Raw genomic sequence first — 12,543 nt, 5'->3', positions numbered from 1 at the left:
TAGAGTGGGTGAGTTGGCTAGTCAGCATTTGAAAGTAGCACAGCATGTGATGAAACAGGAAACAGGCAAGAAATCAAAAATTCATAGTTTTGCTAGAGGAGGTAAAGTGGTAGTATTACTACCAGCAAACTTTAGTGAGCCTTATCAACTCAAAAGGAAAATTGAATGAGGTGAATTATTTGACAACAATATCAGAAAGAAGGAAAATCACAGTGTGTCATGTGAATATGTTCAAATGGTATTTTGATAGGGAGGGAAAGCAAAAGGAGAATGTGATACTTGTTACAACTTGGAGCAAAGAACCAAATCCAGAAAAGTTTGAATTTTATATTTTAATGATGAGGATTAATAGAAATACAATCCATAACAAAACAGTTAGTTGGCTGTCATCTGGCTTGAGGGTGCATAGAAATGTGAAGTTTATATAAAGGGCCATCAGCATACAGATTACAACAAAACCAGAAATTGCTGGAAAAGCTCAGTAGGTCTGGCAGCATCTGTGGAGCAAAATCAAAGTTTCGGATCCAGTGACCTTTCCTCAGAACCTGGTTAATTCTGATTTCCCTCCACAGATGCTGCCAGACCTGCTGAGCTCTACTAGCAATTTCTGATTTTGTTTCTGTTTTTCAGCATCCTCAGTTCTTTTGGTTTTTAATCAGTTTACATATTGTGGTGATTTTCAACTGCGCTGTTCCCAATGACACATAATGTCTTATAAATGCCCAGTTTTGAATTCCTGGTGATTTAAAAAATTCTATCCCACTCTGCACAGTGGATTAACCACAAGATATAAGAGATGTGTGAGAATGAGACTTTTTTGGCTGAAGAACAGTGTGGTTGTTATTCCTAGTAATGACGTCATGCAGACATAGCCATAACACATATTGGGGAGAACAAGGTCAGAAAAGGTAATACTTGGTGCTTGCCGGAAGGCGGGTAGGCTGTCCTGACCGCTGTCACCCCGGGTGGGTACTGGGGCGGGCTGTCCTAGAGGTGGTCGAAAGGTGTGTCAGGGCAGACCGAGAACTGGAAGGGGCCTGGGGTGGACCGAGAGCCAGAAGGTGCGTAGGGGCGGGCTGCCTTAGAGTGGTCGGAAGGTGGGAGGGACAGGGGCTTGCTGGGTCTGTATTGTATGCACTGTTTTTTATGTAACTGGATTGGCTTTTTATGTACAAATGTCATTGTCGCTGTCTTGTCATATGTGAAACTGGGATTTGAGGTTTGTCCTCATCTCCCTGTAAACTGGTTGAACTGTAGGGTTTGGGGCTTGGCTTTGCTGCTCCTCTCCCTTGTATAATTGCTGCTGTATACAGCCGTAAATGTTAACTGTTTTTTTTGTAAACAGTTTTGTAATTGTTTAATAAAATAAATAAAAATACCTGGTGCTGGTTCTCTCACCACATTGCCACAAAGCCCAGTCTGGTAGCTACAACATTCAGGATTCATTGCTCCACAGGTTGGGTGGTTTCATTCTTACCAGCGGCAGTCTGAGGTGAAATGTTTCATTTTGTGACAACAGCTTGTTTAGTTGGCCCGAGGTATGCAGGTTCCTTCAGAATTGGGGAGTGGTTTTTGTTATTCTTGCTAAACTGAGCTCAATACCTGCAAATTATATGGCTTCGCATAATTCATCTATTGTTCTTTTAATGTTGCCGAAAACTCTTCAGAAATATGATGCCAAATTAGGGAAACATCAATAGAGCATTACCTAATATCACTACACCCAGCTTTGAAAGTTTCTAGCTTTGACGTGTTTTGACGAGTTGCATTTGGGAGAGTTTGAGAATTCTGGAGTTACTGGAGGAGGTGTCAATACAAATGAATCAGTTTGATGAGCCCCCTCCTTAATCGTTGGGAGTGGCACTGCTCCTCCTAGTTCCAAGGAGCAAAGTTTACACCTGCTTTCCTCCCAAACAGACGCAAATATCGAGAGACGAGTGTAATGCTGGTACGTTTTCGAAGTTTAAGTCGACCAGTATTTGGGGAATTCGGTAACCATGGAAAATGAAGATTCCCCGAATCTTTCTGACCAAAAGTACAGTTTGGAAGTCTGAAGCTGGCACGTTGGAGAGTAAACAGAACCTGCACTGTGGAGGCAAAAGGGAGTGATAGTGAGTCAATTAATGACAGACTATTTTAATTCAAGACGTTATCTTTATTCTAAACCGTACTCAACCAATTCAATTTAGGTTTTCGAAATGCATTATAACACGGGTTTACAGCTGCAAACTTATTGTGATTTTTTTTCTCGCGAGTTAAAAGACAAGGTTGCACAGCAACATTTTTAAAACCTGTAAGAACCAGTTTTGGATGTTTTTACAAGGCGGGGCCAGTTTTTTTTTAAAGTTCAAGTTTTACATTAAATACACTTCCATTAAGTCTGCATCCAGTGTTATTTAAACTCATCTCGTAGAATGACTATAATGGGGAAATTATCCGTTCAGAAACCTGCTCTGTTCTGTCCAATGGCATTCCCTCCTAACGTCGGAGAGGACTCCCCGCGGTTCGCCTCTAACTCAAGCGAATGCCAATGTAGGAACACCAAAACAAAACCGACCGAATGGTGATCTGGGGCATTGCCAAGATGCTAAGGTGTCTTTGTAGCCTCATTTATGTCATTCAACTCTGGACTTTCTTGAAGTTTAGTGGTTAAAAGTTGATGTGGACGAAAGCAATCCTATAAGATTCATCAACGACAAGCTCAATGTAACAAATTGAAAATCTAGATGCGCACAAATTAAGAGTAAACTAATGCATGACAGAGGCGAAAGTGAGGACTGCAGATGCTGGATATCAGAGTTGTGTGTGTTGCTGGAAAAGCACAGCAGATCAGGCAGGTCGTGATGAAGGGCTTTTGGCTCCTGCTCATCCGATGCTGCCTGAGCCTGCTGTGCTTTCCGGTACCACACTCTCCACTCTAATGAATTATAGACACTATTGTTAAAGTTGCGAATTTAACTCAGATTCCGCTTCCCGTCGATGGGTGTGTGTGTGTGTACTTTAACCTCTTCAGTTTATTAGTAAACTAGATAGCAAAAGACAAATTAGAGTGCATTACTTCCTCATTGTTTATTATTACATGCCGTTTGAACACACAACTTATGTCAGAACTCAACACCAGCAGCAGTGTGTGGAGGTGAATTGTCGTCATGGCCAGCTTGACCAATAAGAATCACTATTCTAGCCCATCAGAACAAGCCTATCCAATAAGGAACAGCTCCTCAAGGCAAAGGCCACACAGACCTAAACTTCCTTTTAAATGGAAAAGAACGGGTTGTTTGAATCTGGAGGTGCACTAAGATGCATTGTGTCTGATAGATATATGCCACAATTTCAAATGGTCGTGACACAGAGATGCAAAGTTTTGCACCAAATAGTGAAAGGTTATTAAAGAAATACATGTGGAAAATAGTTTACCTATATTGTGTCTAAGACAGTTTCTACAAAAATTAAAGTGACTGAAAGTATATTGCTATAGCACAACTGTGACTAGAGCAATTGAGTCATATAGTACGTCTAACTTGGCTACGCTGACCAGGCATCCCAATCTGAACCAGTCTGCCAGCATTTGGTCCATTTCCCTCTAAACCTTTTCCATCCAAATGCTTTTAAATGCTGTAACTGAACACACCTCCACTACTTCCTCCCACAGCTCATTCCATATATGCACCACTCTCTGTGTGAACCTAGATGCGCACAAAGTGACGCATCTAGATTCAGGTCCTTTTTAAATCTTCCCCCTGTCACCTTAAACCTATGCCCTCTTATTTTTGACTCTCCACTCTAGTAAAGAGACCTTGTCTATTCACTCCATCCATGCTACTAATGATTTTAGAAACCTGTATAAGACCATCCCTCCGGTTCTGACGCTCCAGGGAAAATAGCCTCAGCCTTTTTTAGCCTCTCCCTATAATTCAAACCCTCCAGTCCCAATAACATCCTTGTAAATATTTTCTGTACCCTTTCAAGTTTAACAACATCCTTCCTATAAAAGGGTGACCAGAATTGTATGCAGTATTCTAAAAGTGCTATCACCAATGTCCTGCACGGTTGCAATATGACATCTTAACTCCTATACTCAATATTCTGACCAATGAAGGCAAGTGTGCCCAAGGCTTCCTTCACCACCCTGTCTACCTGTGATTCCACCTTCAAGGAACTATGAACATGCACCCCTAGGTCCTTTTGTTAGGCAACAGTGCTCAAGACCCTGCCATTAACTGTATAAGTCCTGCCCTGGTTTACGTTAGTAAAATGTAACACCCCACATTCATCTAAATTTAAACTCAATCTGCCACTCCTCAGCCTATTGGCTCATCTGTTCAAGGTCTCTTTTGTGCTCTGAGATAACCTCCTTCACTGTCCACTACACCACCTGTTTTGGCGTCATCTGTAAATTTATTTTACCTCCTATGTTCACATCTAAATCACTTATATAAATGACGAAAAACAGTGGGCCCAGCACCAATTCTTACAGCAAGCCACTGATCACAGGCCTCCAGTCTGATAAGTAACCCTTTGCTACCATCCTCTGTCTCCTACCTTCAAGCCAATTTTGTATCAATTGGCTATTTCCTTCAGATGCCATGTGATGTAACTTTACTGCCGGACTGCTATGACTAGTCAGCAATTTCTATTGAACAACATTGATTTTCATTTCTTAATCAATAACATAGCAAAATTACTGACTTGATGCAACTAAACCATAGAATGGTTATTGACAGTTAGTCATAAAAATGTTGAATTCACTCATTTGTAACTGAGAATTCAAATAAATGGATTCGGTGATTATGGTGGCCACTACATTTTGATCTGCTGGTTAGAAGTTCAAGGCTCAATTTTTTTTGAGGCTGTATAACACTTGCAAGTATAAGCAGTGCTTTAGGGAAACCTGTTTTACAGGACTATGTGGCATAATATCAATGAACAAGGTAATGGATCAAATGTACCTACCTTCTGAATCGATGAAGGCCACCTGCTGCCATGGAAATAAATGAGAAAGGCATAAGTATAGTCATCTCCTTGTCACTGTCAGGAAGGAAGAAAATCAAATAACTCTTTCCTCCAGGCCTCCCCATTATTATTTTGGCGACATCTGAACATGCTTCAATAATTGTGAATTGCAACCAAAGGATAACAATGGACTTTAGACAATTTTGTGCATTATTTTTCATCCATGTGGGGATCATTGCAAAATCTGACACGTAGTGCCATAATTTACTGCCAGTTGTATAAATCTAAATCTATTGCTTCAGTATGTCAGAATGAGACTAATATATTCTGACTGATGCTAACAAATTACGATGTGGAGTTTCTGTAATGTGTTTGGCCCAGCTAACATCATTTTATCTGGTCTGTCAGTCTTCTATTACTACAAAAGATTGACAACCAGCCGTCAACTGATGTTATTGAGAGCAAAATTGCACAGGAGTTCCTGTGATATTATGTGTGCCCTGTTGTGCTGCTGTAATTTACTTAAAGGTAGCAGACACTAGCAGTCAATTAGAGCCAATTAAAAAGTAAGATCAAAATTATCAACAACTTCTATTTATATTTGTATTATGAAAAACATAATATGTCCCAAGGCACTTTCCAGGAGTATTGTGACATGGGCATTGTGACAATGTCAGTGGACTAGTAATTCAGGGCCCAGATTCACTTTTCTGGGATGCAAATCCCATAGCAGTGGTTGATAGAATTCAAATGCAGCTAATAGGTCTGAAATATAAAGCTAGTCTCTGATACGACAAAGCTACTAGAGATAGTGTTAATTCTGCTTTCTCTTCACAGATGCTACCTGTTCTGCTGAGTTTCTCCAGCAATTTATGTTTTTGTTTCAGATTTCCAGCATCTGCAGTTTTGTTTTACTTCATTTTAGTATGTTGTAAGTACCCCTCTTGTTCACAAATGTCCTTCTGGAAAGGAAGTCTGCCAATTTCATATTGGGTTTTCTGAAGTGTGAATATCAGCACAGTGACCGTCACAGGGAGTGAAACATTTCACCTTGTTCTTTTGCTGTAAAGCAAAAGAAATTCCAATTTAGTCTGCCACAACTCTCAGCTTTAAACATAATTAAATTCAAAGGTCCAGGCTACAAATGCACATGAAAAGGCATGTTGCCAAAACGTCTTGACTTTTTGAGTGAGGCATCACCACCATTATCTCAAACAATCAGAAGTATGTAATAATTTGATGGGAAGTCATCCCAGCTTATTGACAGATAAGTTTTAAAAGTGAAATCTTAGGTTGCATTACACTAAATGTTGAGCCCCAGACTTTGCTGAAATTCCCCAAATTTTTAGAGGTGCCAGACACATTACAAAAATCAGTAAGCTCTGAGGTGAGAAGGAGTGAATAGGATTCCCTTGGTTATTTGCTCACCTCCTCAATTGGTCAAAACAAGCTTAATTTCAGAAGATCCCTTCCCATTTGGATTCCTTTCCTCCACACACAAATGAACTTGTTTGAAAAATCTACCTTCCTCCCAGCCCTACCGCACCCCCCAATTTATCTCTGTTTCCCCCTCCCCACCACATTCCTGATGAAGGGCTTGAGCCTGAAAAGTGACTCTCCTCTTCAGATGCAGCCTGACCTGCTGTGCTTTTCCAGCTCCACACATTTTGACTCTGATCTCCAGCATCTGCAGTCCTCACTTTATCCTTGTTTTAAAAAGGGCCAATTTAACTGGGTTTTGTGAATTAGTAAAGGGTATGTTTTTAAATAATTAAACATGATAAGAAACAGTAAAGCAATGTACACATTAGTAGATGGCACTGTTGTGTTGATGTTGAACAGTCAATCTTGAGATTCTCGGTTTTGTAAGTTAATTTTAAATTATATTTGTCTTGATGCTTTTTGACCTATCTGGCAGCTCAGTGAGTTTTTCACCTTGGTTCCACCTGCAGTAGAGGGCTATGCAGAAATATGGGAAAAATGCAAGAGATAGGCATTAAGGAATAGAACCAGTACAGTGGGCCAAATCCTTCTGTGCTATAACAAGTCTGTGATTTATCTTTTAAATGGCTGTCCTCAAAACTGACTTTCACAGCACTCTAACCAACGGACTAGGATGTCTAACCAATAACACACACTATTAGTGTGGCAGTCAGTTTTAAATACTTTTTTTTAGTTCTTTATTCCTGGAGGATAATACAGATGTACCTGGAAAAGGTGGCAAAAGGGAAAGATACTCAGCCCATTTGTTTTCCCTGCTTGTCAAGCCTTTCCCTGTTTTAAGTCACCCTGATGTGATAAATGCGACCACCTTTGCTATAGTAGTTTGTGGACAGTTGCTAAATTTACACTCCTATTTCTTTTCTGCAGCTGTCTTTATTTTTTTTTAAACAGCACATGCTTGAATTAACTGTAAAAGAATATTTATAAATACTTTGGGGCTCTGGTCGTCTTGCATACAGATCTCTCTTAACATAAGCAAGATCAATATGAGAGTAAATCAGAGCAGTGTGATGTCAGGCTGACACTGGTTAAATTATAAAATACCAGTTGAACCTCCATTGGCATTGTCCATTGATTTCCTGCAGATGTGTTGGAACTGAATAGAACTTAGCAACTGCAATCTGTTCCTGTCTTGTGTTATTAATTGGATCATAGTTCTTCCAGTGTCTCAGGCTTTCAACTTAGTTAAGACTTCTGCTGGGACTTGAATTTTTTGTTCTGTACACTTTTAAAAATTTGATTACCAATGCAATGTGTGGCCAGGTAAGTATTGAAAATAAGTGAAAGTATCATTTTATCAATGCTGTATTCGCAACACTGCAAATTTGAGTTGTTTATGTTCATACTTTTCACTAATATATTCCATAATTTATTTAGTAGCAGATTGGGCTCAACGTGGCATCATGCAAAATCCTGTTCATTCTCTCATTAAGGAAACAAAAGATTTATGGTGTTTCATGAGATAGAGAAGATGAAAGCACAAAGTAAATATCTCCAGACTGTCCAATATCATATTATTAATGTATATTCAATTACATAAAATGAAACTGAGTGAGTGCTATTCTGGTAAGGGGGACTCGCTTAACATCCAACACTAGATGGTGCAACACCAAACGTGCAGATTTATTTTTCATCTGCTTTGGATTTGAGTATTTATCATGAATGTCAGACAAAAGGCACATAGTATAATGTCCATTGATGCTTGCTTAGACTTACTGTGGAGAATGACTGACTGACTGAAGCTGAACAAGTAAGCATATGAAAAGATACATTCAATATCAGAAAAGAGTTATTAGTATCTGACTGTCACATGCTATTTGTAATACTTAATTTATATACTGAGAAATAATGGCTCCTTTCTTTGTCTCTACTGGTGTAATTCCAAATCCAAATCCACAGTTAAGTTTGATGTGACACACTGGAGAAGTTTAGATGTTAGACAATATTCTGGAAGTATGCCTATTTCTTTTACAGTGAGACAGACCATTTCTGTTGTTTTGTATTAACATGAGTCTCGGCATCAAATATTGCATTTTTATATCTATCTATTGTCTCGTATTTAGCACCAATTGCACTGCCTTCTGACTGTGGTATTTGTCAAGGTGATATGGTTAACATAAATGCTGCACGGGTGCTACAAGACATGGATGTTCTTGGTGTATTCTCAAGGCTAACTGGATATTTAAACTCGGGAATGTAGATCTAACTGGAGAACCACAAGTGTTAAAGATTCTACATTAGATCTGTGGTAAGTCAGAGATGCTTCTTGGTACCAGTGCTGTTCGATGATTTCAATGGACTGGGCCCTAGAACACATCTCTGCCAGCAGTCCTGTACCGATGTGGATAATGCAGATGTTGTGCCCTGTTACAATCAAAGATTTCAACATGAGACAGTCACCTGTGAGAGACTTTGAACAAGTGGCAAACTATTTCCAAATGGGTGTAGTGAATCTGTCAGAGTAAGGAAAATTGAGTAAGGACCTGCATGGGAAATAAGAACCCCTGCCAAAACAGAAATTTATCAGATCTGTTTCCTCACAATAATTTTATATGTACCTAAAACATGAGCACTGCTAAACAAAGCATAGAAACTGCAAACATTTCTCCATATTCACTGTCAGTCAAGGTAGCTGGTGAAAATTCAATGGTTCAATTTCATTTGCAGATAACAACACAACCAGAAGATTGATCATCACCACTGGGCACTGTCAGTGTCCATCTCAAAGTCAAATTTCCACTTTAGCTTGGGTACGGTAGATCACAATCAAAGGCAGAAAGCGACAGCAACAATTTAGAGATTAGAAAGAGCTACATGATTCTCAATTTAGCCTGGTCAAATCAGAACTAGTGAAATACTGATGCTTGGAATAAACATGCAGTCATGGATGGTCAACTCTGCGGGCCTATGCTGCCTAAATGTAGTTGCTCACTTGTTAATTCAAATTACATCAAGAACAGAGCACATAATTTAAACTGACACTCAGTACATTACTAAGGCAATGATTCACTGTGATAAGTACATACCCTCAGAATGATATCCACTCTGCCTGATCAATGTATGTAATGGTTCTTATGATACTGTTCAAAGAACAGAAATTTCTATAAATATTCTGTCTCTATCTCATTAACCAAAACAAATTAGCCAGTGATTGATTTTTATTGCTGCTTGTGGAATCTCATCATATTTAAATTGAATATCAAATTAACTATGTAACAACATTGATTGTACTTAAAGACTATCCTTTTGCAGATACATTTTTACCACAATTCCTCAGCATTCTCATTAACAGGAACCACAATGTTCAGAATGGAAATTCCGTTGCACAATCCAGAGAGATCAAATGTTGAATGCCATCTCTTTCTTACTTACTTTTTCCTTAAATTTTGCCTCAGTGGAAGAAACGTGGAGACAGGTCCTTGACAGCAACTAGATCATGTGAAGCCCAATGTCATATGTCTGGATTATCTGATAATTTTTTTGCAGAGAAAACTTGGGAAAAACTGTTTTATATTTAATACTGAAGGCTTTTAAGTAAAAATGCATGTTCACAAGTTTTGGAAAAAAGGATAGCTCCATGCTAATCGGATATTGCTTATCCCAGAAATGAAGAAACAACTTAATGTCCCTGAGTATTGGGAAAATATATTTCATTGCTTCATGAGAGAACTTTTGATCTCTCGTTTGTGATCAAATGGGTAGAAAATGGATAAACCTTTACAGGACAGTCACAGATTTCTGTTGACATTCAACCTGACAACTGAAATTTTGAATATTACACACAAAAGTGTGGAGCTAAAGGTTGCAAAGCACAGGAGCTCATAGGGTGCGTGTGGTTCTATGCTGGGCTGTGGGACAAGGTCAAGGATGATTATTCTCTTACAATTAGGAACATTAATATTAAAATGGGAGCAGGACCTCCAGCCCTGCAAGCCTGCCCCATTCTATACGACCATGATTGACATGCCCCAACCGCCTGCTCCTGGCAGTCCTAAACTCTTCGATATTTCAAAAAATCTGTTTATTTCCTCTTTCGTTATTTTTCAGTAATCCAGCCTCTGGATGTCGAGAATTCCAGACAATCACTACTCTCTGGGAGATGAAATTCTTTCACAATTTTAGTTTTAATTGTCTACTTATTTTCACTGATGGTGGGGGGGGGATTATCATAATGTTTACCCTGTCAAGCTCCCTCAGAATCTTGAATTTTTCAATATGATCATCTGTCAATCTTCAAAATGCCAATGAATACTTGCTTAAACTGTTCAGCCATTCTTAATAAATCAATCCCTTCAACCTTCAGCAGGGATTAGTCCAGTGAATCTCTTTGAACAGTCTCTAATGCCAATATAATTTTTTTTTATGTTATATGTTTACTCACTGAATTGGAAGATTTGTTTTCAGATAGTTCATCACCATGCTAGATAACATCATCAGTGGGCCTCCGGTGAAGCGCTGGTGTTCTGTCCCACTTTCTATTTGTGTCTTGGTTTGTTACGGTGGGTGATATCATTTCTGGTTCATTTTCTGAGGTTGGCAAATGGGGTCCAGATCCATGTGTTTATTGATGGAGTTCCGGTTTGAATGCCACTCGTCTATGAATTCCTGTGCATGTCTCTGTTTAGCCCATCCTAGGATGGATGTGTTGTCCCAATCAAAGTGGTGTCCTCCTTCGTCTGTATGTAAGGATACTAGTGATAGTGGATCATGTCTTTTGGTGGCTAGTTAGTGATCGTGTTTCATGGTGGCTAGTTTTCTGTCTGAGATAGTGTTTGTTACAGTCCTTGTAGGGTATTTTGAAAATGACATTTGTTTTGCTGGCTGTTGGTAAAGGGTCCTTTTAGGTTCATTAGTAGCTGTTTGTGCGTTGGTAGATTTGTGGGCTACAATGATGCCAAGGGGTCAGAGTAGTCTGGTAGTCACCTCTGAAGTGTCCTTTGGCTAAATTTCTGGGCATATTGTCTACTTGTTTGGGTTTGTTGTTTAAGAATCAGCAGACTATGTTTATTGTTCTTCAATACTGTATAGATGTTTTCCTTCTGCTATTTGTAATTCCTGGGTGCTGCAGTGTGTTGTGGGTGTTGGGATGATTGCTTCTGTGGTTAAGAATTTGGTCTGTCTATGTTGCTTTCCTCTAGATGCTGGTCTGAAGTTCCTCACTAACTGTTCCACTGTGACAGCTAGGAAGGGGAGCCTGTTGTTCTTCGCTTGTGAAATTCATGCCAGTAAGGACATTGTTGATAATATTGTAGTTTCCACTAAATTGTTTGGTTTTGTGATGACAAAGGTGTTATCCATGTAGCGGACCCAAAGCTTGGGTTGGATTATGGGGAGGGCTGTTTGTTCAATCTCCAAATTACTGAATTTCAAGTTACCAATCTTTCATCGGCAGGACTGTCATTTCCTGGGTAGAAGTGCGATCTCTGTGTGATTACATTAAATGTCTGTTTTCCAAGCAACATTTGCTTCAAAACTCATTGCAACACATATAAACATGGCTCTGCTTTCAGCCTGTGCTTCCACAAGGGTTCATTGCTGGGATGGTCCCAAGCTTCCTCTGGTCAAATATCTCAACATCTCAAGTGCTCAAAACACTTTATCTTTCATTCTTGTCACAACAAATCTATGGAAACAGATTTAACCGAATCATTGCCTTGCTATAATTGAGCTCCCAGTTGTATGTCATTTGACACATGTCTGTCTCTCTGTCCAGGCCAGGCCAGTGTCTTATGACTCCTTCCCTGTGACCCTTATCAACATGTTAGTATTTCAAGTCTGGCTAAAGCAAGGAAAACATGGTGACATGGGTGTCCTGCTATATGGTCTAAGATTCAGGACACCTTTTTTTTCCCCCTACCCTCTGTTTTCTGAATTCTACCAAGTTGTTTTAACTTACAATTCTTGCACAGAAAGTTATCTGCTTTCACACTCAAAGTTTCAAGTCAATTTCACAAGCATGTGTTTTTTCTTTAAAAGATTTAGGTTATGTTATAATCACAATTATTGAAATTTCTAAACAATTAATTAGCAAGAAAACCTGTTGTAAGCAATTCCCAGCATTCTTTTAAGACTGCATTAAGAACTTTT

General features: G+C 39.2%; 1 protein-coding gene across 2 annotated transcripts in view; it reads left to right on the top strand.

Moving 5' to 3' along the window:
* Positions 1-1,945: 1,945 nt before the first annotated feature.
* LOC122550712 (uncharacterized) overlaps positions 1,946-12,543 on the top strand; it is a 50,964-nt gene continuing 40,366 nt past the window's right edge. Inside the window, exons 1-2 of one of the 2 annotated variants that reach the window (XM_087988151.1) lie at positions 1,946-2,111; positions 7,837-7,940. The gene's annotated coding sequence lies outside the window, so the exon portion shown is untranslated. The remainder of the gene's footprint in view (positions 2,112-7,836; positions 7,941-12,543) is intronic. The other variant, XM_043691860.2, reaches the window with a different exon arrangement.

Source organism: Chiloscyllium plagiosum, unplaced genomic scaffold (genome assembly GCF_037043375.1).
Source record: "Chiloscyllium plagiosum isolate Xiang-an unplaced genomic scaffold, Cpla_swu_hap1 HiC_scaffold_6, whole genome shotgun sequence".
In the NCBI taxonomy this organism is placed as follows: domain Eukaryota; kingdom Metazoa; phylum Chordata; class Chondrichthyes; order Orectolobiformes; family Hemiscylliidae; genus Chiloscyllium; species Chiloscyllium plagiosum.
The sequence above is the reverse complement of the archived record's forward strand: the minus strand, read 5'-3'. Positions and strand labels throughout refer to the sequence as shown.